We start from the raw sequence: 26,704 nt of genomic DNA on the forward strand, positions 1-26,704 counted from the left end.
CCCTGTTTTAGAAATGAGGAGGCTGAGGCTCCAGGCACAAGGATGGTAAATGGCTGAGCCAGGGCTTAAATAAATGTCTGACTCCAAATCCAAGATTCTTTCACTTGTGCCACAGTAACTTTGTCTATATTCTCTTAACTATATTTAAGATAAGCAAATTTTTTTTGTTAGAGCCATGCATAATTACATTGTAATTTTATTAAAATTTATTTTATTCAGAAACATTTGCCTAGCACAGTGCCTTGTATATTGTAAATGCTCAAAAAACATTTACTGAACTGATGGAATGAATGAAAAAATGAATGAAGGAATGTTATTGCCTACAATAATCCTTTGAGATAGCTTAGAAAATAAAGTTACCACAGTTTTTCAGTTGAAAATCTTGGGTAACTGTTAGAAATTCATTCAAAAGAATTGATGGAGTAGTAGACATTATAATTACCAGCTCTTCAACTACTTGCTACTTAGTCCGTTGTTTTTACACATTGAACCAAAAAGCTTTCCTAGAAAGCTGCCCATTTCTTACTTATCTACAGATAGTTTGAGAATCCCACTTAGATTTCAGGTCCTGGTATATAAATAAAACTTCAGATTAGAAGAGGTACTTCGGATCAAGGTTTGTCTTAAAGGAAAAAAATCACTTTCCTTCCTTATTTCAATTCTCCATTCTTTCTCCCCCCCTGCCATATTGTTTTTTTGGTAGATGAGTGACTAAGCAAAGATTATTTTTGAACAACCTCTCACAATTCTCTATCCAGATACATTCTTGAGCCATAAAGCCAGCCACAGCCCCATGACATATTTAAAAATATGTTAATGAAATGGAAAGGCTTGGCTACTCTATGATTAAATGTGTACTCTTCAGGCTCTGCTGATTATACTCAATGTTTTTACTATAACTTATCCAAAAAGGACTACATCATATGAAATAGCATATAAGTTCAGTAAATAGAAACTTATTAAGGAAAATTTTCCTTTATTACTAATGTAATCCTGTTAATAATATTTCATAATCAACTGAAATTTGCCATTATTTTATTTAGCATAAAATTTATTTACAAAATAAAGTCTCCTTAAACTATAAAAATTTGTGCTATGCCTCCCTGGAAGCATTATTGATCAGAATATTTAATTACATTGATTAAAATTGATTTATTTTATTCTATGTATCAGTGTTTTCAAATATAAAATAATTAACTAAGCATAGTGTGAATGTTTAAACCTAACACTTTTGAAATGTTTATTATTATTATTTTTAATTATATATTAAATATAAATAATATAATATATGATGAATAATATATAAAATTAAATGAAATATAAATAATACAATATAATATAATATAAATATTACACATTTTGGTCTGGACTTGTGATTTCAACAGTATGGGGAACTCTTGGTGTGGAAACTCTCTTCACTGATGTAACTCAGAAACACTCTGTAACTTATATTTTAAAGAATTGCCTCGGAAACTGAAAATTTAAACTTTCCAGGGTGTATCAAATTTGATACATAGCCAGATTGTATCAAATGTAGGATTTCAACCCATCTTCCTGACTCCAAGGCTGCCTATGTAGTCGCTACCCCATCCTCCCTCTCATTCTAAAATACAAGTTATGGATTGTGAATTCAATATGCCATTATCTTTAAGGATAAAAAAAATGTTGCATTTCTCATAGAGTCTAGTATAATAGGACTATATTAAGTGTTCTATAAATATCCTGAGAATAGTTTGCATCATTATTCATTCAAAATCCAGTTCCACTGTACTTTTTCTTCTGTTCAAAAAATATTTGAATGTTTATATTTTGATTGTTATTCATATAAATATAATTTAAATATATCATCCATATAATAAATAAAATTTAAATATAAAATTAAAAATAGAATTGTTTAATTATTACTATGTATTTTATTAACCCTTATTTCATCTTTTTACTATTTCCTAACATTCCCCATATTCAAAACCTTCTCTCTTGCTGTATCTTACAAAATCCCCAATTTTCATCAACATTCTATTTTAGTGAAAACACTCTAGAGGACAGAGTTATTTTAGCAGTAAAATCTGCTTAACCTGGAAAGATATTTGAATGGATAGCAGATTTAGTCACAACTAAAAAGACATTAGAAAGAAAACATGTAATTGTTTTCATGATTAAATAGCCAGGAATATCTAGGTTGGAGGAGGGAAATGAAGACTGAGACTATGGGAAGTTGTTTTTAACATGAAGAATGAGCTAAATGTCCATGTTTCTAGTATATACAAGATTATGCTTTATCACAACATATTGTCCAATTTTTTTTCAACATCAGGACACAATAACATATAGGATGTCTCAAAAGTTGCAATGCAGTTTTAAGCTTTAATAGCTTTAAACTATATTAAGACTTTTGGGACGCTCTGTATCTGCACCTGGTCTGACATTGCTACTTCCAATTAGATAATACTTTTAAACTCAGGCAGGATCTCATAGCCCTAGAATTGAACTTCAAAAGACTAAGTGGCAAAATGAGAAATAAACTGAGAAAATATTACCAACAGACTTTACCAGGGGTCTCATCTATTATCAGGCCCAATTCTATATCTTTCATTTCCTCGGAAGCTGAGGGTTGACAAGAGGGGAGACATGATTTCAATTTTCAGCCTAAATGGCCCTGATTCATCTTCCCACATTGCAATTTTAAACCTAAGTCACACTGCTGATCATTAACCTAATTGTATTCACACAAAAAGAAAAAAGAAAAAAAAAAAAGGATAATGCTCTGGGAAGTTCAGCACTGAAACCATACATTTCACCTCACTGAAAGGAAGCACTAAGGAAAAGCCAACCTCTCTACAATTCTCAAAGCTTGGGCAATCTTCTTTCCCAAGCTCCACCTTTTTCTGAAAAGCCATATTATCTCCTTAGTCTAAGAAGTGTAGTTCATATAAATTTATCCAATCAGAATTGGCTCTGAGTTCCAGCCTATCATATATTTCTGACTCCTCTCTGACTCTAGTGACATCAATCTAATAATAAAATCTTGGCGTAATGGAGTCAGTCTTTCTGTGAATAGATCTGTTAAATTGTATGTAATGCTTTACTTTTTTGTCATAGAATTAATTAAGGGAATAATAGAATATCTACTGCACAGTTGCATGTTCATAGCATCTCCTGGGCTCAAGTTGCTACCCAAAAGCATATATAGATGTTCTCCAAATTAAAAAATTATAAGAAGGACACAGTTCAGTCCAGCTGTTTAGTTCCTTTTCTTCCTCCTCTGTCCACAGCCTCTCCTCCTGGGAACATACAAAGGAGTGTAAGAAACACAATACCATTACCAACTGATTTTTGATTCATGACAGAGGTTCCCAAAGTGGGCAATACCACCCCCACCCCTCTGTGGGGCACTGGAATGATCCAGGAGGTGGTACTAGCCTCAGGTGCAACTGGGGAGAGTTGAACAAAAATAAAGGGGCTGTGAAAGCATAAGAAAAGAAGAGAAAAAAATTTTTTGAAAAGCCATTCATACATGTTTCATCTGTTGTGTAACATAGTTAAAATTGTAGTAATTACATCATTTTCCAAATAAACACACAAAATGCAAGTTATAACTGATCAGTGGTCAAGTCCATGGGGAGGTCTTAATAAGCAAGTGTTGGCAGGCCAGCTGCATCAAGCATTGTCAGAAGACCAGCAAGCAATAACAGGAATACGTGCGTGTAATGGCTTGTTAACAATGATACTATATAGTTACATGATGCAATACTGCATCATCAAAACTTCAATGCGGGGAAAAACCCCACAAATTTACAATAAGTTATTAAACTTAAGATGCCATTTAAGGCAATTTCTTTGAAATGATGCAAATTTAAAAAGCATTAAAGGCTTAAAGAAAATAGATTTCCAGGGGAGTGCTGAGTAATTTTTTTTTAAAGGGAGTGGTAAGCCAAATAAGATTGAGAACCTCTGCTTTAGATGAAAGACTAGAGAATTCTGGATTCAAGATTCTTCATTGTGGCTCACGGTATGGAATCTAGTGAATCCCAGGGTGCACAGACTCTCTTTGGCTGGTGCTTTCCTATTTGATGTCCTGTCACTGACTAGGACTCTTAATTGCTTCTCACCACAACTAGGTTATCATTTATGGAGTTTTGGAATGTAGATAATGGCAAGTCAGAGGAATAGAAAAACTATCTGCCCCACTAACCATCTTATGTCCTCTGTCCTCTGTCTTCTTGACTTTGTCCATGACATCTCTCCCTTGACTATTGTACATGCCTCTTGTATTGCACTGAGCTAGTCTTTGACTATTTTTGTAGTATCTCAGCTTTATGGTCATTTATATCCTCCTCAAGGACTTTATAAATGGAATGTCATAATGAGATATGGTGCTCCTCTTATACAATCAAACCATGATGGGGTTTAATAGATATAAGTTAAATAAAATACAAAGAATAATGCAGCTTTCTCATTTCTAGATCAGTAGAAAAATAATAATAAATTTGGAAAGCAAAATTTCAGAATACTCAGATGAATCCCTTCTTTATTAATGGAGAACATTTTGTACACTGCTCTATACTAGAGCTATGATCCCAAATTCCAACCCATTGTAAAATTTGAACTATGTAAGTATGTGTTTTGACTCCAAAGGTAGCCCCTGAATTACACATTATTTAGGCATACAAGTGTCCACTCCCCAATCTTTTTCCACTAATGCCTCCACTTCCCCTGACATAGTAACAGCTATAAATAAGCTTGGACTATGTAGAGAATCTATGGGTTCAGAAATGGAGAAAGGAAGGAAATTGTGGAAAGTAGTAATTGCTTAACCTCTGGGATAGATTCAAGCTAGTTGAACATTCTGTGACAGAATCTTAGACTATTTACAAAAAGTGCCTGCTTATTCTTTCCCCCAAACTTCTCCTACACTATCTGGACTTTTTCACTTGGTTCTTGAAATTATATCAATTACTCATTCCATCTGGGGAAAAGAAATTCTCTTTTAAAAATGCAAATACTGAAAAATATGAAGAGGCTTTTCAAGCCTTACTTCAACATTTCAAAAGATCTGTAATTTAGTGCTGGGAGTACTCCCTTGGTTCATCCCTGAGTTGCTGTGACCAAAAAAAAAAAATCTTCACTTAGTGTCCAACCTATCTTCTAGTGACAATCCTCTCTGATCTTAGCTAAACTGCTCTATCACTGGGTCAATGTCCAAAGCCCTTATTACAGTTTTTAGGACCTTGGTAGTCTGTGCTCCACTGGTATATCCTCCAAAGGTCTAGGGTCACCTCTGCACCATGATGAGGGACCAGAATAAGCCTTCTGTAAAGGTAGTACTTAGCATAAATTGATTCAATAAGAATGCTTTTCTTTGAACATTTAAGTAAGATCAATTGCACTGATAAATAATGGGAGCTCTATCTTAACATATGTCTAACATAAACTAGATCAACTGATACAGTGGAGTCTTAGAGCAACATTAGGTAGGGCATTGGCTGCCTATAAAATTGAGAAAGAAGGAAGAGGTGGGAGGTGATATAGAAAAGGAAGTAGAAAGTTACCAAAGATAAACCAAATTCTAGGAAAGGGATTAAAAACTTTTTTTTTCCTTACCCTCCTCCACCACATAGTCTCATTCTTTTAGGAAGGACTCAGAATTTAGGCCAATGCTATTATTGCTACAGTTCAGCTACATTATTGATTAAATTAGTTTTTGTAAGATAGTTTGAAAGCATAAACCCCATTTATAACATAGTCTCTATGAGAAAAATATGTTCCAAGTTCTAAACTAACTTTAAGAACTTTTGTAACTAACTCTTTTCTAAATTAGGGTATTGCTTGGACAAACATAAGATAGTAGCATTTCTATAACTTTATAGCTTTAAATCATTTAAAGCACTTTGTACATGCTATCTTATTTTAAAGTTTTAAGGTTTGTAAAGCATTTCATATTTGTTCTCTCACTTGATCTTCACAAAAACTCTATGAGCTAGGTGCTATGATTATCTCCATTTTACAGATAGGGAAATTGAGGTATAGAAATGTTGTGTCACACAGCTAAAGTGGTTGAGGAAGGCTTTGAATGCAGGTTTTCCTGACTCTAAGTCCAGGGCTGTCTGCACTGGGTCACCTAGCTGAGAAATGTAATTCAGCACCAGTAAGAATCTATATCACAAATGTTAAAAACACCAATGCCATCAAAAATAAGAAAAGAGATTTCACTGAATATACTCTTAAATCAATTCTTAAGTAGTTTATAAAATGTTTTTGTTTTAAGGAAAAATTTGCAGTACAAGATAAATATGCACTATGATAGAACTGAGGGAGAGAAAAAAACAGGCAAAGAAATTTGAATTATAAGTTCTGTGTGAGAGGGCAATTTCTCCACCAGTTTTCATTGATTCCAGAGACACTGGAAAGAAAAAAAAAAAGGGCAAATATTAAATCCAAATCTATATTCTTTGGGGCATCTTTTACAGAGGTCCTTTAGCATAATTTAAAGTTAACTGCAAGTAATTGAGACTTTCCCAAAAGAAGGACTATTTATTTTTCCTTTAATTCACACCTTTCAGGAGATCTCCTAGGAATTTCAAGTGGTGTAATAGTTTTCACACACGCACAATTTACATTTATATGCCATGATGGAGGGTTTTCTCTCACAATTCTTTTTTTCTCTCTCTTAACTATTTTCTAAGAGCAGGAATTTTTCTTTGTTTTTAGTTTCCAATTGTGAACTTTAAAACTGTGGACTTAAACTCAGTGTTGGGTCATTGTTGCCATTTCATTGATTTAGCTACTGCTTATATTCCTGTACTTTTACTCCCATCTCCAGTTCTCTCATATTGTAATAATGGTCAATCAGACAGTTTGGGGAAAATGGAATGATATGTTTGCTGAACATCTGCTCATCTATTACCCATTACAATCAATATATATCGGTAACTCTGCTAGACGATATTTAAAAGTGTTAACAACTGGTAGGACATTATTAAATGGATTTTATTATGAACTAGACACAGAATAAAACATAAGGAAAGAAAATTTACTACATTTCCCAGCACCTCTGTCTCCAGCCCTACTACTCTAACATTGACTCAGTTCAACACTTTATAAGGTCACAGTTTTATTGGCATTGGTACAATTCAACCCCTCTCCAATTTAGTAGATAGTCATCAAGTATTGTTGTGCCTGGTGGTGAGCCTCTTCAGACCCAATTACACTGGTTCATGGAAAAAAACAAAATCCTGTCCAAGACTTATACTTCGAGCCTTTTCAGCTAGGTGGGAGTGCGTTAAAACCTGTGCTTCCCTGGCATTGCCTTTAAGAATCTCCATGCCATAATAAGTCATCACCATTGTAGTTAAGTGGAGAAATTCATTCTTATTCATATTCTTACTAGTAAGAAAGGATAATTGTTGTTTCAAACCACTCCCCACTCCTTAACATGAGTCATTAGTTACAAATTGATATAGAGTTTCCTTTATTTCCATTACATGTATATATTATTTTTAATGTACACACATAACATATCAAATGCTATTTTGGGATGTATGTGTGTGTGTCCACATGTAAATGATGATGTATGTAAAACTTTGGTATATGTAATTGTTTTATAATGATCACTGAAAATCCAAGATGAAAGTTTGATTTAATTTTTTGAAATATGAAAATATTTTGTGACTTCAAAAAGTTTGAAAATCCTAGATTTAACTCAACCTCATCTTTTCCCATATGAGGAAACTGAAACCTAGGGAAAATAAATAATTCAGTAAAAGTTACATAGCCAGTCACTGACTAAGCAAAGACAAGAACAATAATATCCCAACTCTCAGACCATAGTTCTGTAATATGTGCTACACTGACTCCCTAATGTAAATTAAATAACTCCACACAGAAAAGAAATCCTAAAGGTAGGTTTGGGTGGAGGACAGAGAATAAGTCACAAAATAGAAGGGCCATAATTGATTGGTCATTGGAACTTAGCTCACTTTTCACTTTGAGAATTCCTATTTGCCTTTATAAATATCCCTACAGAAGTAAGAAACTGGTTCCCATGAAGGAATAGATACTAAATGGTAAATGTTGCGGGGAAAGTGGTTTAAACTCCAAAATAAAATTCAATAAACATTTATTAAATGCCTACTATATTAAAGACATGGTTTGGTTTAGATAAAGCACTATATTATGAATTGAATTCCAGTTCCATCTACTACCAAGCTATTGCTATATGTGACCTTGTATGTCTTGCGATGCTTTCTTAAGACAATGTTCTCTGTGAGCACATGTGAATTCTTGGGAAGAAAGTAAATATTTTCAGTGAACATGTGCTCACATTTTTTAATAGCACAATATAAATCTCCATTATATTACCTTGTCTTTAATTACTACCTCTTAGTAAACTGCATATAATATATATTGGTGTCTGAAGTAATTCCATTGATGCATTATCTATTGACATAGAGGGGGGTAGGGATTCCTAAAATGATAACAGTAAATGTTAATAGATGTTACACATGTGCATTGAAAAGATAATAACTGCTCATGTGGATTCTTTAAGGGGCTTTAAAATCCAGCTTATTTCCAGAAATGATAAGTCAAAGTATTCTCTCATTCACAGCTAATCATTTTAATCCCTTCATTTGTTCAAAAATTGTTTGTTGAAAACCACTCATTTTCAGGATGACCAGAACATGCATATTTTGGTTCAAGAATTTTATGTTAGGGATTAGAAGAAAAGAACGTTTTCTCTAATAGAAGATTTTCTCTAATAGAAGTTCAGTGGGTAGTGTATTGAAGGACCTAAGGATATTAAGCAATTTAAAATGCATTTACTCTGCTTCAGAAATCCTATTCCATAATTTATTTGTGATTGTTGCAGGTGTGATATATTCACCAATGAATTATTCTTGGGGAAGAAAAGCACTCTTTTTATTGTTAGTAATTCAAACTTCATAAAGCAAGATCTGTGCTACTGCGGGTGATACCTTTTCTCGGACTAACTAAAAATAAAAGTAAAGTAGGCGAGATTTTGACAATTACTTTCAGCTTATCAAACAGAGGAAACACAGAGATGTTGAAATTAGCATTCAGATCTAATTAAATTTAGTGGTACAAATAGTGCAACTATGAAAAGAGAAAGGTAGGAGATCCAGGTGCAGATTCAAGTTCTGTATCCAGGTTGTCTTCTTAGGACAATGAACTATCTTACTAGTTGCATGACATTAATTCACTTATACTGCTGCCTCAATAAAAACCCTGCTACTCAAAGTCTGAAATTAGTTTTTTTCCTTTTTTCTTCTTTCTTTCCCTTTTTTTAAGCTATTGGAAACTAAAACTGAGTCACTTAAAATATAATTCAAATATTCATAAAAATCCTCCCCCTAGGTTCAAGAGAATCTTACAGTTCTTTCAAGATTGAGTTCTTTTTACATTGAAGTTATTAAATAATTCTTATCAACGTTGTGACAGTATAGCCATGATACAGGGAAAATGCCACTTACCAAAAGAGAGAGGAAAAAGGGAAGGGTAGGGACAAAAGAGTAGAAAAAAGAGAATTGGAAAAGAAAAATTCAAACAATCAAGTAAGAAAGAAAAAACAAAACATTTCGATGCCTTGAGCAGTACTGCCAAAGCCAATTATATAAGAATTAGAAGCTGCTTCCATGAAGAATAACATCATTTCAATAACTAGCTTCTTTTTATATGTGATTTTACTTACTGAGAAAACTGCTAAAATCATTCAGAAAAATTCCTTTTAAATCCTCTATATAATTCATGAGACTTTTTTTTTCTGGTTTACAGGACTCTGTTTTAAATATTTCTGAAAACATGTTAACACCTTAAGAATCCATGATTCTCTTTTCTGCAGTTCTTCCAACAATATAAAGTGCAATCTTTCCATGCTGTGGTAGTCAGTCTCCCAAGCTGTACAAGAAAAACTCATTAACTATTGGCCAGTCTCTCTAAGAGACCTTAGAGATCATCTAGTCCAACTCTATCATTTTATCATTATGGAAACTGAAGCTCAGAGAGACTAAGTGACTTGTCCAAAGTTACACAGCTAGTAATTTCCATCACTTGGATTTGAATCCAAGTCCTTTGATTCTGAACCCTATGGATACATACCAGAGTCCTGCTCTCAAAAGTCTTTCCAGGTCAATATGAATAGTAAGAGTTCATGTTCCCCTGGCCTTCAAAAATCCAGGATCATCTGCATGATATGATGAGGCATCAGAGTAGAACTTGTCATCAATAATAGTAACACTTATCTAATGCTTTAAGATTTGCAAATCACTTTACAAATATTCCCTCATTTCATTTTATCTTTACAATAACTCTGCAAGGTAGGTTCTGTTATTAGCCTCATTTTACAAATGAGAAAACTGAGGCAGACAGGGGTTAAATGACTTGCCCAGGTTCACACAGCAAGTAAGTGACTAAAACTGGATTTGAGCCCATTTTCCTGAGTTCAGATCTGGACAATATCCAATACAGTCTAGGGATTCCTTGTAGATCATGTAATCCTTAAAGTACTACTGTTCACAGATGATACTGTGCTGGTTTCTTCAGCCTTATAACACTGCAGAAACTCCTAAATCAGAATCATAACCATTCAAAAGAGTTTGGCCTAACTACCCACACACAAACAATCAAATGGATAAATAAAGGTCAGTTATGTAGACTATAGGTCATTTTACAAATACTCATAAAGCTGGGATGCACATTATAGACAGACAACGAATTGTGCCCACAACTGAATAAGAGGTAGAGAATAACTCGTATCGCTTTTGAGAGACTGTGCAGTATTTTTAATGATCCCTGCCCTGTCCAATGAATTAAAGCACTCAGAGTTGCTAGAGTCAAGCACTGGGACTGGAGTCAAGAAGACTTATGTTTAAATCAGACATTAGTTGTGAGACTTTGGGAAAGTCACTTAACCTCTATTTGCCTCAATTTCCTCCTGTAAAATGGTGACAATTATAACACCTACCTTTCAGAGTTGTTGTAAGGATCAAATGAAATAATATTTTTAAAAGGTGAGCACAACTCTTGGCTCATAGTAGGTACTAATGGACAGAGTAAGAATATGAATAATCAAGATATACATTCTTATTCTTTTCCCCCATACACCAAAGTATGTGATCACTCCTTAATTTATGCTGCATTATAATGGTTCTGAAAGGAGAAAATGAGGCCTGGACCTAAAGATTGCAGGTCTGGGGGACAGCTTACCAGAATGCACAGAAGGAGGAAACATGGGATTCTGAAGGGACCATGCAGCTTAAATCAAGTAGCTCCTCCCCTTCCCTGTGTCCAGGTCAAGAGCAAACCAGAAGCAGATTCTTTTGAGAGAGGGTGAAATTTTGAAGTTTGAAAGTGAGGAACGATTGCAATTCCAGGAACTTCAAAAATAGGCAAACCCTTCAAATTAGGGCTTGATTTATTGTTTTTGTGATTGTCTAGATTTAAGCAAGTGATTAAAAAAATGTTAATAATGCAGATTAAATTTTAAAACATTATTTTCTGAGAGCAGGTTGTTATATATCAACACAGTCCTGATGAAAGTGAATGCTGAAGAGAAATTGGAGAAGAAAAGTTTACCATAGACCTAGAGTTGGCATGTCCAGCACACTGGAGGCAACAGTTCTGGGGGGTGGGGGGAAGGAGCAAGTAGACAGGCAAGTGAGAGAACAACAATCTTTCAACAAGGTCCTTCGGTCTATTCACTAAGTTGGTTTAGAAGGACAGAGCTGAGCTTTTGGGAAAGAGCAGTTACCTGAAAGGGGTCTATTTCTATGTTCAGCTCCATATTTTGTCTAGAATCGGCCTCTTCTTTGTTTACTGTTCTGTTAGCTTCAGTAATGCCTGGGGGACTTAAAAAGAAAGACACAAACTAGATTCTGACATTTCCAGGCAAAACCCTGGGTGGGTGCTGAACTATAAAAATGAGAGAGAGAGAGAGAGAGAGAGAGAGAGAGAGAGAGAGTCTCAAGATCAAAACAAATGCTCAGAGATCAAATACTGAGGCACAGATTATAAATATGTTTTTATAAACATAGCTTTATTTTAAATGGGGTGCACCTATTAATTGATTTTTATGAGACAGCTTTTTTGATATTTTGTTTATATAAATAATAGACATTTGTTTCTTTCTGTGTTGCTAAATAGAACTTTTCATTAACACTAATTTCATTTGACAGCTTGGCTTATAAATATTCAACTCATCATTTTGTTGAAGTTTATGTTATTTTGTTAATCATATTGTTAGTGCATAATACAAAATATTTAAAATAATAGCATTTTGTATATGCAAAATATTAGTTCCCTTTTATAAATAAATATATTTAACTTACACTGAAGTCTTATGATACCATAGGCATAAAAATAGAAATTTTAAAACAGAATTAATAAAACCTAATGGAAATCTTTATATTTTAGAAATAAATGAGTTAAAATGAGGAAAATTAAAGTTACGGTTAATGTTCATATTTTTTCAGTAAAAGTGTTCAACCTTGAAACAAAGAAAATCACTTCAGCTAAACTGATAGGTTGGGTGTAACTGTCATGGTATATAACATTCATCATCCTTAATGTGCTCCAGCTCTCTCTTTTCTCCCCCAAGGAAGGAAGTATATTTTACCATCTGAGCTCTGGAAACAATATTAGTGATTGCATTTAATTGGAATTCAACTGCCTTTTAGTTTTGTTTCCACTCAGATTATTGATGTCATTATACATGTCGTTCTTCTGGTTCTGTTTCTTTTTTTTTTTTTGGTCTACGTTAAAAAAATTTGCCCTTCTATATTTTTTCCTACCAGATTTTTGCTTCATGCTAATTCTGGTGAATGATTAAGATAATTCTCAAGAAAAAGACCTAAATTTCAAAAATCTATGAAATCTAATTCATCCTAATCTTAGCAAACTATTTGGCAGAGGCTTTATCTCCCTTTATGAATATCATAAAAACATTTTCAGCTGTTCTGTTAAGTACACTCATTTCTCATCTTGATATAGTTTTCTATTTAGTAACCTCACACAGATTGTATTAGGAGGGAAAAAGTGGATAGAAACAGGAAAACCTGATAGGACTGTTTTAATAGTCCCAAGAATAAGAATCTAGATTAGGCTAATGGAAATGAGAATTAAAAGGAGTGCATTTATTTGATGTGTGTGTGTGTGTGTGTGTGTGTGTGTGTGTGTGCGCGCAGACTTATGATTTTATCTATTTTAGAGAATTACTGGTATGGGAAATCCTTCCACTTGTGCAGGCGAGCAACTCATTTGTAACTAACTCATAGACATACAGAGTTGCCTGGGACCCTGAAAGGTTCAGTGAATTGACCAAATCAGTGTCACAGCTAGTGCTAGGACTTGAACCTAGATCCTTGTAAAGGTAGCAGGATATAAGGATAGAGGATAAGAAGGAAAAATCAATAGGACTTGGTGACTATTCTTACCCCCACCAACCTGTATTAACTAATGTTTCCAAACTTTTCATTTGGAGAGAAATGCAGGTTTCTGTATATACAAGCTTACCAAGAGGTAACAAGACTAATTAAGTCAATTATTTCTTAAATGTTGTTACTGAACTCTTTCTGGACAAAGAAACCTATTCTTTTTAGCGTCAAAACTAAATATCTGTTTGATATTTCATAAGGTTTTGGGAATGAGAATGTTCTTTCCACTAGGAAAGAACACAGACTGGAAGTCAGGAGACTAAAGTTTTAGTAAAATAATGATGATATAATGATAATAACTAATAGAGTAACTTGGTGGTGCAGTGGATAGAACACTAGGGCTGAAATTAGGAAGACTCATCATCCTTCAGCCACTTACTAGCTGTGTAACCCTGGGCAAGTCACTTAACCCAGTTTGCCTCAGCTCCTCATCTGTAAAAATGATCTGGACAAGGAAATGGCAAATCACTCCAATATCTTTGCCAATAAAATGGGGCCATGGAGAGTCAGACACGACTGAAAAGCATCTGAACAGCATGTGCAGCAATTACTACAAGTCAGGCACCATGCTAAACACTTTCCACTTATTATTTCATTTGATCCTCATAAACACCCTGGGAGAAAGGTGCTATTTTTATCCCCATTTTATAAAAGAGTAAACTGAGTCAAATGGAGATGAAGTGACTAGCCTAGGGTTACACAGTATAATGGTAATTTAAATGGGAAGATCTTTCCCATCCATTAATAGGCCCATGTGACCTGCTTAAAACACATGGAAGCCCAAGTTACATGTGGTAGGATGAACTTGCTGAAGGGATGGAACAGGAAAGGTAGAGCAGAGCTGGAAGGAAGTTGGTGAGAGCAATTAGGGAAAAGGAAGGAGGACTAAGGCAGGCAGGCACAGCTAGTTTTGTGAGTGTGTACTTGTGAGAAGGTTTTTGGGGGTTGGGGGAAGGCTTGGGCATGGCTTTATCCCCAGCAGTGCTAATATGTACTGACTTCTTGGTTACTGTGATGAATTTGGCTTTCTGGTGTTAGAATTTGGCTTTCTGGTGTCTGAATAAATGTTTTTCTTCTGCCTTCCATATGGAGAGTCTGTTATACTTTGCGATTCAGAACTATGCTGGTATATTCATAGTCACCATTGGTGCTGTGAATATTGCCTTGGTGATACACACAGCTAGTAAGTATCTGTGGTCAAATTTGAACTCAGATCTTCCTAACTGCAATCTAAACTAGCTGTGGATAATTCCTCTGCCTTGCTTTTGAGACCTGCACAAATTGGCTCCTACCTACCTTTTAAGCCTTATCACCATGCTATTCCACTTCATGCATTCTGCATTTCAGGCAAATTGAAAAATAGCTCTTCCTTGAACTCAATATGGCATCTCCTTCCTCTGTATTTGTACAAGCTGTAATGCATTGCTTCACATTCCTCTTGAAATCTTCCCAGATCCACTGAAATGTTAGTGTTCTTTTCTACTTCAAATTAACTTGTATGTACTTATTCATGTGCATGTTTCATCCCCAAATGGGGAAAAGGGGAGGGAAGGGAACAATAATTTATTAAGCACCTACTATGTGCCAGGCACTTTACAAATATTATGCTCGTAAGCTTGCTAAGGACAAGGGCTGGTATGTTTTTATCCTTTTTATTCCTATTATTTAGTACAATCCTTTGCATAAGTAGGTGCTTAATAAATAATCATTAAATTTTTTTAGTTATATTGAATAGAACTGAAGTCTTTCTTTTCACTAAAATGATATTCTTCCTTTTCTTTTTCTGGTCTCAAAAGTGAATTTGAATAAAAATTGAACTTTTCCTTATTAGTTTAAAATATTTGGACTCTCCTTCATTTTGATTCATCCTTACCATAGATAAAAATGTAATCATAAAATATTCTTTAAATTCTTAAATATTTGCATTTGTTTTTTAAAAAGTATCATAAATCTACATATGGCACTATAGAAGAAAATTAATTGGATCTAGAAAAAGGTTAATCCAATAAACTTGACCATCTAAGGACCAACCCTACCGTAAAATAGCTCTTGTAGTCAGGTAGAAAGCTGGCAAAAATCAATAATAATAGCTAGCACTTATTTATAGGTTTAAAGTTGGTAAAGAACCTTATAAATATTATCTCATTTCATCCTCTCAACCATCATGGGAGGTAGAAGCTTATATTATCATTCCCATTTTATAGATAAGGAAACTGAGGCAGACACAGGTTAAACGACTTGCCCAGCGTCACACAATTAGTGTCAGAGGCAAGATTTGAACTCAAGTCTTCCAGATTCCAAATCCTCATATTAAAATGAATAATAAAAAAGATAAAATACCTTTCTCCATGGCATTTAATCACTGAGAAATGGATAATCATAATCACCTTAAAACATTTATCAAACTGTATATGCTTAGATAGGGCATTGTAAAACTAATGTTTATAGCTGATTTTGAAGTAATTTCTATCCCTAAATAGGTCAAAGTGAAACATCCAGACACAATTCCCAGTTAGCCATAAAATCATTCTGGATTATGCTGCAGTAAATTAACATGAAATGCCTAGATTAAGCTCAGTAAACAGGGGTGACAGCGAGTCAAAAATGTTCTTTACTTTTCCAAGGTGAAAAATACATTTAAGTAGTTTTTAAACCTTAGAATTGAGTAGCCGTGCACTTTCAAAAAAAAAAAAGCTCTGTGAAGAAATCATGGAGAATTCCACCAAAGCCTTTTGGGGACAATCTTTGTCCTGCCCTATCTCCCTTTTAAGCTCCACCTTTCTCTTGTCTCCCAGGAACCCCAGGGATCTGATTTGTCTGCTCTCTTCCATAGTCATCATCTTTTCTTTAAAATCTGGTTTCTTTCCACTTAGATCCACTCTGAATAGAACACATGTTCCCAACTTATTCCTAGCCTGTTGTCAGTCAAATCAGCATAATGGAGACTAAACATTAGGCTAAACTAATATCAAAGTTTTGTGTTTTGACCTTAAATCTAAAAATCCTAAGTGTCAAAGAGACAGAGGGGATATGACATACCAAAGGAAAGAGGAATTAAAGCAGGTAGGTCTGCACAACCTGCAGTCTGCAAGCCGCTTGCAGCAGATCAAAGGATTTTGAGCAGCCAGCAAAAAACATTATTCGCTACCCATCCCAAAATCCTTTAGTGGGCTACAGATTGTGTAGGCCTGAAGTATTCAAATTTAGTCAGATAGGGGGATTGAGAAGGCCAGATGACTAACAGAATAGTATTTTTCACCTTGTTTAGTTGTGCTTGCCTATTCCTCGCCACAAACAATAAGCCAGCTACAAGAAGTAAAATCTCATCCTGGAACAGAATGGCCCAAACCAAGAAATGCACCAGCCTTCAGGAATTCTATTTGCACCAGATCCCAGATTCCATTCCCCAGGCTCAAAAAGATACTTAGTCCTAAATTTCTCATTCTTCATCTAAAAATTAGCCTTTTTGTAACTGTAAGATCACGAGAAGTATTAGTTTTGAACTATGTCGTATTATATATACTACTCCAGTCATTCAAAGGAAGATGGGGGGAGGGAGGGGACAGGGCAGGGAAGTATTAGAAAACTGAACTGTGTATTTTCTAGCACTTCTAAATTTGAAAAAATCCATCTATTGCCTGGGGATTACTGGGTTCTGGAAGATGTTGTAGAGGCACAGCCAAACCTTAAATGTTGTTTATTGCTATTGTTTGTTTGCTCTTAATGATTCTATCAGGAATAAAAGGCTTTCTGCATTTAAGCATAGTTCATCTGCTCACCTGGTATATCAACTCATGAAACCATATCACAAATTAGGGTTCTGTGAAACAGAAGTGGGAAGAAATGGGATTTGGTAGAAGCAAGGATTCGGAAGTTGATTCAGATTGAGTAAATCCACAATAAGAGAGAGAAAGAGAGACAGAGAGAGAGAGAGAGAGAGAGAGAGAGAGAGAGAGAGAGAGAGAGAGAGAGAGAAAGAGACAGAGACAGAGACATAGAGAGACAGAGAGAGAAATTGAAGAGGCATAGCCCCTCAAAGAAAGGTGGGCTGAAGGCTAGAGGGTTACACATACCTCTCTGAACTACAAAGAGTTCAGCACATCTGCCTGGTGTAGTGGAAGCCAATAACTACTAAGATAATCATGAAACTTCCCAGGGACAAATTCTTTTTTGCAGAACAGAATCATGTTAGTGGCTAGTAACATCACCTGGTAGTTAAATAATGGTGTGGCCTTCTTTGCTTGAGGAACTTAAGGAAGGCTTCTTGGAAACCCTATTACAAAAGACTGATGAATGAGCAAGTCATGAAGAAGTAGAGATATCAAATGTAAGCTTTTTAAAAAAAATTTGGCTAAGAGGAGTTTAGAGGGGGAGGAGAAGTTCTCTCCTAATCTTTAAGTTATCTTATAGTTACCACACAGATATCTCTTGCCTAGAGATCTCTATTCTGTTTTCAATCCTGATATATTTCCATCTAGTCTTTTCCATTTTCCGAATCATATTAATTACGTTTTCCTAAATTGTTAAGGCTCGTTCTACCAGTATATGAGGATCAGTATCTTTACCTATTGCTCTAGCCAAGTATCTGAGTCTGGTTTATTACACAAGTTGAAGATGGGGGCAGTATAACCAGATAATAGAAGGAGAAGATATGGGAGTTTTAGTTGCTGTAAATTCAATATGAGCTGAAAAGGTGATATGATAACCCCAAAAGCAAATGTAATTTTAGGCTGAATTAATAGAAGCAAACACAGAACAAAGGAAATTATCATTCTGCTATACTCTTCCCTAGTTGGACTATAGTTGAAGCATTACCTTTCTTGATGTAGCCTAGTCTGTCACATTAATTTCTTTTTATTCACATCAAGTAATCCACTTATTTTTCAGCTGAACAGCTATCTATCCACATCTTTCTTTTACTTGTAAAGTCAAGTTTTGGAACCCAAGTGTGTGAGTTTCCATTTATTACTATTAAATTTCATCTTATGAGATTCAATCCAATGTTCTAGTCCTTCAAGATCTTTTTGAATCCTGACTCTAACATTTGGTGTGTTAGGTGTACTTCCCAATCTGGGTCATCTTCAGATGAGAGGAATGCTGTTTATGTCTTTTTCTAAGCCATTGATAAATAATAATTGGTCAAGCACAAATCCTTGGGGGTTCTACAACAGAAACTTTCAAAGATGGCATTAAATGATTAGTGATGACTTGTCAGCACCCAGACACTCAATGGGCTTTGAATCAGTCTAATTGAACTATTTCCTAGCTAACATCTCTCCATGTTTTCCGTTTTAAAGCACTAAATCTTTTGCTAAATTCTAGATCAACTGTATCTACAAAATTCTGCTGGTCTACTAGATTAATAATCCTATCTGCCCAAAAAAAGGAAATAAGATAAGTCTTGGAATAATATAAGACCCTAGATTTAGAATTGACATAACCTATTTCTGATGAAAACATACTATCTCGCTGTGATCTTTACTTTTCTATATATTCCCTGTCCTCTTGTAATTCTTTTTAGATTCATATTGGACCCTTCCTACAATCTTCCAAGGAAAGATGTAATAGTTTCTTCAGGGAGAGGTAATTTTATCATGGCTGCAGGGGGTGGGATGTTACGAGAAGGAGGAGATCGGTTGGCCACATGAATCTGGGCAGAATGGAGAAATAAGAGACTATTTGAATGAGACTAAGCTGCAGAGACACAAGTACAAGCCTTCAGGGAGGGTGGTACCTGGAATGAAACATAATTGAGAGGAAATGGGCTTTTCACCCTTGTCTGCATAAGAAAGAGGTTGAGGTGCCTTCTTCCATCCCTTCTTTGTTCTCCTCTTTCTGCAGACAGAATTTTTTCCCCTAGAGCTTTATACCTCAATTACACAGATTTTTACCTGTGCACGGGAGTGGGCTGTTACTGGGAAATTCAGACATTATATATGAAGCATAGTTACAAATGGGGAAAGATAGCATTCTATTGATATATTTTGACCAGTGCCTCATTGGATGCTGTTTGCCAGAAATGGATTCAACTTTGACTTGAGCATTCACTACCAACCAGGGACCAATGTGGATGCAGATCTCCCATCTAGAAAGTCACAAAACAGCAAAGCCTTGGTGAAACCAATAGAAATAGTAAAAGCTATATGTGATACCCAAAGAACTCGACTATATACAAGCAACTGTAAGTAGAAACAAAAGTTTGGGGCTTCCATTAGACTGCATGCCAGCAGCATACATGAATTTTACTGCATTTAACCAACGTTTTTTGCCTTAGTTGATTGTGGCAAAGAGAACAAATGGTTAGCGAAGAGAGCAAAAGGCTGATAAATGAATATATAAAGTCATATGAACCAAGAAGCAGGTCCATAAAGTCAGAACCAGTCAGTTGAAGACATTGTACTGTTGAGGTAATGGCAAAAATTGGAAGGATGCAATGCAGTACTGGATTGGATGATCAATATTCACATACAGAGCACCAGGAAGTAGTTGGTGCTATCAAATTCATATTTCTATGACTGCAAAAACTTCTCATGATGACTTAGACATATAGGACAAGAAAGGATTTGAGAGCTACTAAGAAACCGACTTTGCTCACCTAAAAATGACTTCAGGTATCCCCAAGAGGTATAAGACGTGTTCAAAGAAAATTATTGCCAACTCTTGCTGCATATTTGCAGAATATAAATATTAGTAAACCTTTGAAACTTCCCTACATTGACAAACTATCTTTGGAAAGCGATAGCAAGAACATAAGTCATATATTGGTAATGACTAACCATTTCATTAGATATGCAAAGTTACAGCCAACCAGAAAACAGAAAGCTTCCAAAGTAGCTAAGGTACTATGGAAAAACACTTCTTTATGTATGAACTTTCTACTAGGGTCCATAAGGACTTTGGAAATATACTTATCAAGAAGTTGTTGTCTTTGCTATCAAGAAGTCTAGAATGACACTTTACCACCCTAAAGTAGACTCACAACCTGAGGATTTTAATAACACTCTAATAAAAATGTTAGGGACACTGACAGCATCAGCATCATCATCACAATAGCAACAATACTTCAAGGTAAACTCAATTATTATCTCCATTTTACAGATGGGGAAATTCAGACTGAAAGAGGTTAAGTGACTTGCCCAGGATTACACAGCTAATTAAGTGTCTGAGGTCAGATTTGAATTCAGGTCTCCCTGACAAAAAGTCCAGCACTCTTAATGAGTTCAAATCTGACCTCAGACACTTAATTGGCTGTGTGACCCTGGACAAATCATTTAACCCATTTGCCATAATTTCTTCATCTGTAAAATGAGTTAAAGAAGGAAATGACAAATCACTCCAATATTTTTGCTAAGAAAACACCAAATGGGATCATGAAAAATCTGACACAACTGAAAAACGACTGAGCAACAAGTCTCTGAGAAAGGAGATGCTACAGATATTCATGACCTCTTAAATGAGAGTAGCTGAAAGAACCTTGCTTTCTAGCTACAATCTTAACTCAGAAGGATGCTGAGGGAAATAAATGACAATATCATGTCCATGTTCACTGTCAAGACATTCAACATGATGACAGAGTTCTGCTAAGAAACCTTGATGTTCATGGGATACACAAGTTAACAGACTGATGGAAATTACTCCATACTTAATTGTGGGAAGACTTTCCTGTTTACAAAATATCACTAGAGATTGGCAAAGGTCCTGTAAAAATAATTCACTGCAATCATTTGCTGCCAATTGTGAATTAGTTGGACTCCCTGATTGACAAATTGATTCTGATGGACACTTACTTCTGTAGACTTAAAGTGGTACAGACCAGCTGTCTGTTGTGCAATGACCACTAGAATCAGACGATGGATCAGAAACAGATATTTCAAGTGATGAAGGCTCTATTTACATGCAACAACCAGTTCAAATGATTGGTGAGCAGTGAATCCAGAGGCAATATCTTTTCTGCCTAATATTCAGCATATGAGTGTTTTAAGATACAAACACCACCCTCTTCTGAAAGTTTTATTGGTAAAAATATAGAAATGTTACTTATGCATTTTAATATGAATTTAATATGAATGCATACCATAAAATGCATTTCAATATGAAATTATGATTGTAACTAGGTCAGAAATAAGAGTTCTTAAAGAAGAAATGAACAAAAAAATCACAGAGGAGACAGTTTAGAACACGGCAGACTATCTCAAATAATAGAGATTCTGAAAGAAGAAAATAATAGACAAAATTAAAAACAAAAACAGGAGTGAAAGATTTAGCCAAAGAGAAGAAAAAGACAACTTTGGAAGAAGACATGAATTCTACATAAGTCAAAAGATTAACTTTGAAAACAAGATGCTTATAAAGCCATTTATCTGAATCATCTACAGCCAGTTACCTATACCATTTTTTCACCAACCAATCACTTTTCAGATCCTTACAATCTTATTTCTACCTTAATCATGATGGAAGTGCTCTGTCAAAGTCTGCCAATGATTTCTTTGTTGCCAATTCTAGGGTTTCTTCTCAGTCCCCATTGTTTTTTTATCTCTATGCAGCTTTGGTCAATGTTTACTTCCTCTCCTCTTGAGTCCTTTCTTATCTTGGCTTCCTTGATACTGCTCTGTTTGTTCTACTCCTGCCTATTTAACTTTCTAAGTTTTCTTTACTGGACCATCACCTATCTCTTCCTCTTGGCTAGGGTTTCCCCCAGAGTTTTGCCTTGGACATACTTCTATCCTTTTCTGACAATTTCTCTCTTTATGATCTCATCATGTCTCATCTCATCTGTATGCAGATGACTCTGAAATCTAGCTCTGATCACTCTCCTGAACTTTGGTGACATATTTCAATTAAATTCAATCCAACAAACACTTATTAATCATATACTGTGGGCAAAGCTTTGTTCTAGGCATTGGGAACACGAGAAAAATGAAATAATCCCTGCTCTCATGAAACATATTGTGAGAGAAGTGATGCAACATGTACAGAAATTAAGTATGACCCAAGAAATATCGAGGAGGGAGAGAGCATAGCTATTTGATGAACATATTTCTCTTGTATATCCCTTTGTCATCTCCAATTCACTTTGTCAAAAATAAAACTCATGATTTTCTCCCTTCTAAATTTTCCTCTCCTCTAAACCTCTTTACTTCTGTTGAAGACACCACCATCCTCCTAGTCATCCATGTTTGTAATTTTGGAAGCATTCTTTGTTCTTGTCTATTTTATCCCCCATATTCAGTTATCAAATCTTGTATCAAATCTTCCACATCTCTCACTACAATCCTCTTCCCTCCCATAATTATCAACTTGTTTTTTTATCCTTATTGTCTCTTGCCCGAATTATCGTAATAGCTTCCTAAATGATTTCCCTGCTTCTGGACTTCCCATTCAACACCCTTCAATCTGTCCTCCACTTTAATTATTTTCTTAAATTACAGATTTTGTCATATCATCCATGTGCTCCAAAAGCTTAAGTGGTTCCCTCTGACTTCTAGAATAGATATTAACTTATAAACCTGGCACTTAAAGCCTTCCAATATCTGGTATCTACCTACATTTTCTGCTTTATTTCATATTAATTCACTTCACAAACTCTACATTCCAGCCAAATTATACAATTATCTATTCCCCACACTTGGTACTCCATCTCCTCCCTCCATTCATTTGTTTAGGCTGTTCCCCTTGCCTGAATCATACTGCCTTCTTATCTTTGCCTGTCACTATCCCACTCAAAAACTACTAGAGATGTTCTAATCACCTCCCCAAACCCAGTAGCACTTCCTGCACTTTAATGATGACTGGGGATATGGACTTGGAAAGCATAGGCCATGCTTCAGATGGACTTGCAGTAGGAATCATTGGAACACTGGATATATCTGGAATAGGACAGGTAATTCTAAATGATAGACCAAAAGTATATACTGTGTTTTTAATCACTGCTGCCAACTTAAGACAGAAGTTTCTGAACAATCAGGAAAATGGGAAAGAAGACTTCTGGTTAAGAAGATGCTGTCTGAGTCTCAGATTTGGATATCTAGACCATGACTTAAGATTTAAAATATGTTGGGCTCTTGATCAGAAATACAGTAAACTTAACAAGGGCTGGTTAAAATGTATTTATCTAGAATTTTGTAAATCTAATACAAAGGGCTTAAATTTAAAAGGGAGGAAGATAGAGAAAATTGCTTATTTATGTTTATCAGACTAGCTACTATAAAGAATAGCTACCATGTTAGGAAAAGAATAGCCATAGAGATACTCAGTAAATCACAAAAGTCCTAAGAAAAGAGTGAACAATAAAACCTTTAGCCTCATTTATCCAAAAACAAGTGCACAAAATATGGCTAGTGAATGAGGTGAACTTGACCTCTAAGGAAAGGAGTCAACTTTGACTTTTTAGATGTAATGGTGATTATCAGGGTAGCATCTTGATCTTTTGACCTGGGACTATCTCATGGAACATGTGTGGGGATGGACCTACACCCTAGTCACTTGCTAAAGGATATAAACAAACAGACACATCTGGCTAGTCTGTGGGTATTCCCATAGTTAGGCCTATGTCAAAGAACTAGCAAGAGTGACCCACTCACTGAATTCTAAGAGGAGTGAATTCACTCTGACTCCTCTCTCTCTGTGTCTCTGTCTCTGTCTCACTCTGTCTCTTCTCTCTATCTCTGTCTCTGTGTGTCTCTCTCTCTATCTGTGTCTCTGTCTCTCTCTCTCTGTCTCTATGTCTCTCTCTCCCTCCCCCCCCACTCCCGTTGCCTGGAACTTAAGTAGTCTCTTACCTCCCCTAGTAAAAATGGCAACTGCCTCAATGGCACTGGGAACATGTGCTTGCCTAGATGACCCTGGACCTTGATCTTAAGTGATTGGCTCCCTTCTGCTTTGTGTTTCTTGATATAGATGTTCCCAACCTTGGTAGCTACCTTGTAAACTTGAAAATTAGGGAACTCCTGGGTCTGGATGCTGATTGTCCAGTGGGAAGTACTTCTTACAGCTGCAGTGGTCTTGTAGAGGAAATGGTCACAACTAAAGGTCACTACTGAAAGGGTATATGCCTGGCTGGCCAGAAATTCTGGACCTCAAATAAGTTCCTTGAATAATACAAGCTGTGGTAAAATGAAATCTGTTCAGCAGATTTCCTTCCTCCCAAGTGAGTATAATAAGAGTGATAGATTATTGTTCCTTATATTTATTAGTCCACTAGTATGTGTCTTTTGTGTTTTAAGTCCTTCTTTTGTGGTGAAGGAAATAAAGAGTCCTATACCTGATCTACTCTGTATATTAAGAGCCTTTCTGGAAGAAATCCTAATAATCCCTTTTGGGGAGATACTAGATGAGCAGCTTTGTTAAAGAGAGTTCCTCTACCATTATAATCTGGGATAGAGACATAATCATTGTTCATCCTTCATTTTTGAAGAAGACCAATGACATCATAGGTGATGTCTTGACTTGTGCATGAATTGGATTTAAGTGAGATTGAGTTTTCAGCCTCACTCCCTATTCCTGAGTTGTTGAAGTCTAGTGGCAGGACAAAAGTCAAGATGATGTGTGATGACCCAGAATAAATGAATGACCTTGGAATCTTTGATGTCTAACCAAGCTCTAAGCTCAGCACCTGCCTCCTTCGTGAATGTTGGAACAAATTGTTCTCATCCATCCATTCCACCAAGGGAAATCTTTCTTTCCTTCCTTCTTTCTTTCTTTTTCTTCCTTCCTTTCCTTCCTTTCTTCCTTCCTTCCTTCCTTCCTTCCTTCCTTCCTTCCTTCCTTCCTTCCTTCCTTCCTTCCTTCTTTCTTTCTTTCTTTCTTTCTTTCTTTCTTTCTTTCTTTCTTTCTTTCTTTTCTGAGACATGGGTGTGGCAGAAAAATCAAAGCTTGGGGTAGACATACCCCTACCTCACCAATGGGTTTGAGGCCTGCTGGTTACCCTCAATCTGGTTTAACCTGTTGGTTCAGATGGTTTTACCAGGGTATAGCCACTATGCATTCTACAGCCTTTTGGAGCCACAACTGGGAGTTGGGTGAAGGTGGATACCATAGGTGGACAGACAACCCTGGAAAAAGATAGATTATATTTGGAGTATTGGATTTGGTTCTGAGTGCCACATTTTAGGAAGGACTGATAATCTGGAGGAGTATAGTCAGGATAGTGAAAGGCCTCAAGTTCATGCCTTATGAGTGAGTTCCCAGGAGAAAGAAAGTTATCCTCTCTGATTGGCATGTTAAGTAAATTGTCTAAGCTCACATGACTAGTTAAGAGTCAGTCTATAAGCATTTATTAAGCACCCACTATGTGCCAACCTCTATGCTAAGCTCTGAGGATATGTAGGGAAATATTTTATTATATTGTTTGGAAAACTTTATTAATATCGTTGAACTTAGCTATATGGGTAGAAAATTGACTAACCCAAATGTTTTCTGTGGAGGTCAGTTTGACCTCAGAAACCTCCAGGGAAGTCTGATAGTTGTAAGGAATATTTAGATCCCTGCCTGGTGCTTGTTTTGGGTCTGCTCACTGTCTTGTTTTAGGTGCATCTAAAGCTAGTGTTTTGGGTTCCTTATATCTGATTTACTTATCTGTTGATATACATCTCCAACTTCCCTTCTCTTAGAGACTACCTACTGCCTACTTGAGACCAATCAGGCAAATGTCGTTATGCCTTTGTCTGAATTCTACATACTGTAACCTCACAAAAACTTCCGGAAGCAGCCATACCTTTCTGCCTCTCTCCCTATCAAATGACTTCATACATTTCTTTCAGGAGGAGGAGATGAGGGGGAACAGCATTTTTGGCATGAGGGGCAGCAGTAAAAATGGTCAGAGCCAGAGATGGAGTGTCTTATGCAAGGAACAGCAGAAGGCCAATATCAGTGCAGTACATGGAGGGATATAAGATGTAAGAAGACTAGAAAGTGTGTGTATGGGTGGGGGTTGGGGCAGGACAGGCAGTTTAAGAAGGGCTTTTAATGGCAAACCGGGATTTCATATTGGTCTTACAGGTAATAGGGAGACTCTGGAGTTTACTGGGGAGAGAGGACATAGTGTGACTTGTACTTTAGGAAGATCATTTTAACAGTTGAATGGAAGATGGACTGGACTAGGGAAAGATTTCCAGTGATAATCCTGTGCCCCTCCCATTCTACCTCATAGAATACAGCAGATAATACTATTCTAAGGTTGAGGTCAATTGAGCAAATTAACCAAATCACCCTGCCTGCTTAAAGAAAATGATAAGATTGTTATGCCCTAATATATTTATCAG

General features: G+C 35.8%; 1 protein-coding gene across 2 annotated transcripts in view; it reads right to left on the reverse strand.

Annotated features, from left to right (window-relative positions):
• Nucleotides 1-22,133, reverse strand: part of SOCS6 (suppressor of cytokine signaling 6) — a 95,158-nt gene extending 73,025 nt beyond the window's left edge. The window contains exons 1-3 of one of the 2 annotated variants that reach the window (XM_072604119.1): nt 21,886-22,133; nt 11,765-11,861; nt 10,114-10,198 (exon numbers count right to left, since the gene is read on the reverse strand). The gene's annotated coding sequence lies outside the window, so the exon portion shown is untranslated. The remainder of the gene's footprint in view (nt 1-10,113; nt 10,199-11,764; nt 11,862-21,885) is intronic. The other variant, XM_072604120.1, reaches the window with a different exon arrangement.
• Between the last annotated feature and the right edge of the window lie 4,571 nt (nt 22,134-26,704).

Source organism: Notamacropus eugenii, chromosome 4, assembly GCF_028372415.1.
Source record: "Notamacropus eugenii isolate mMacEug1 chromosome 4, mMacEug1.pri_v2, whole genome shotgun sequence".
Taxonomy (NCBI): domain Eukaryota; kingdom Metazoa; phylum Chordata; class Mammalia; order Diprotodontia; family Macropodidae; genus Notamacropus; species Notamacropus eugenii.